The 1,471-nt window shown below is 50.8% G+C and overlaps 1 pseudogene; it reads right to left on the bottom strand.

Annotated features, from left to right (window-relative positions):
- Positions 1 to 211: 211 nt before the first annotated feature.
- LOC119962508 lies at positions 212 to 312 on the bottom strand (annotated as a pseudogene).
- Positions 313 to 1,471: the final 1,159 nt, after the last annotated feature.

Genomic DNA, 1,471 nt, shown 5'->3' with positions numbered 1-1,471 from the left:
TTTTAGGACACTACGGGCAATTTAGCATGGCCAATCCACCTAACCCGCACATCTTTGGACTGTGGGAGGAAACCGGAGCACCCGGAGGAAACCCACGCACACACGGGGAGGACGTGCAGACTCCGCACAGACAGTGACCCAGCCGGGAATCGAACCTGGGACCCTGGATCTGTGAAGCATTTATGCTAACCACTATGCTACCGTGCTGCCCCTTTATATGGAACGCTTCACGAATTTGCGTGTCATCCTTGCGCAGGGGCCATGCTAATCTTCTCTGTATCGTTCCAATCTTGCATCCTTATCCTGCCCAGGGCTCAACTCACCAATCACACATGCCAGGAATCCTCATTATTTCCCCTCACGTACACTGCCTATGTTCTATCCATCGGTCTTGCAGGGAAAACTGGCTCACAATAAAAAGGAGAGGCCCGAGAGTGGTGGAGGGCTCGGCGAGATCAAGTTTTTGACAGAAACCATTGGATCCTCACTGTCTTCAGGTGATGTCCCAGAGGACTGGAGAATAGCCAATGTGGTTCCTTTGTTTAAGAAGGGTAGCAAGGGTAATCCAGGGAACTACAGGCCAGTGAGCCTTACGTCAGTGGTAGGGAAATTACTGGAGAGAATTCTTCGAGACAGGATCTACTCCCATTTGGAAGCAAATGGACGTATTAGTGAGAGGCAGCATGGTTTTGTGAAGGGTAGGTCGTGTCTCACTAACTTGATAGGGTTTTGCGAAGAGGTCACAAAGATGATTGATGCAGGTAGGGCAGTGGCTGTTGTCTATATGGACTTCAGTAAGGCCTTTGACAAGGTCCCTCATCATAGAATCATAGAATTTACAGTGCAGAAGGAGGCCATTCGGCCCATCGGGTCTGCACCGGCTCTTGGAAAGAGCACCCTATCCAAGCCCACACCTCCACCCTATCCCCATTACCCAGTAACCCCTCCCAACACTAAGGGCAATTTTGGACACTAAGGACAATTGATCATGGCCAATCCATCTAACCTGCACGTCTTTGGACTGTGGGAGGAAACCGGAGCACCCGGAGGAAACCCACGCACACACGGGGAGAATGTGCAGACTCCGCACAGACAGTGACCCAAGCCAGGAATCGAACCTGGGGCCCTGGAACTATGAAGCGATTGTGCTAACCACAATGCTACCGTGCTGCCCTCATGGTAGACTGGTACAAAAGGTGAAGTCGCACGGGATCGGGGTGAACTGGCAAGGTGGATGCAGAACTGGCTCGGTCATAGAAGGCAGAGAGTAGCAATGGAAGAGTGCTTTTCTGATTGGAGGGCTGTGACTAGTGGTGTTCCGCAGGGATCAGTGCTGGGACCTTTGCTGTTCATAGTCTATATAAATGATTTGGAGGAAAATGTCACTGGACTGATTAGTAAATTTGCAGACGAGGCAAAGGTTGGTGGAATTGCGGATAGCGATGATATCACAGCTGTGATTAAGGAGGGC

The sequence above is a fragment of the Scyliorhinus canicula genome, chromosome 2, assembly GCF_902713615.1.
Source record: "Scyliorhinus canicula chromosome 2, sScyCan1.1, whole genome shotgun sequence".
Taxonomy (NCBI): Eukaryota; Metazoa; Chordata; class Chondrichthyes; order Carcharhiniformes; family Scyliorhinidae; genus Scyliorhinus; species Scyliorhinus canicula.
Note: the sequence above shows the minus strand (reverse complement) of the source record. Positions and strands in the feature narration are given on the sequence as shown.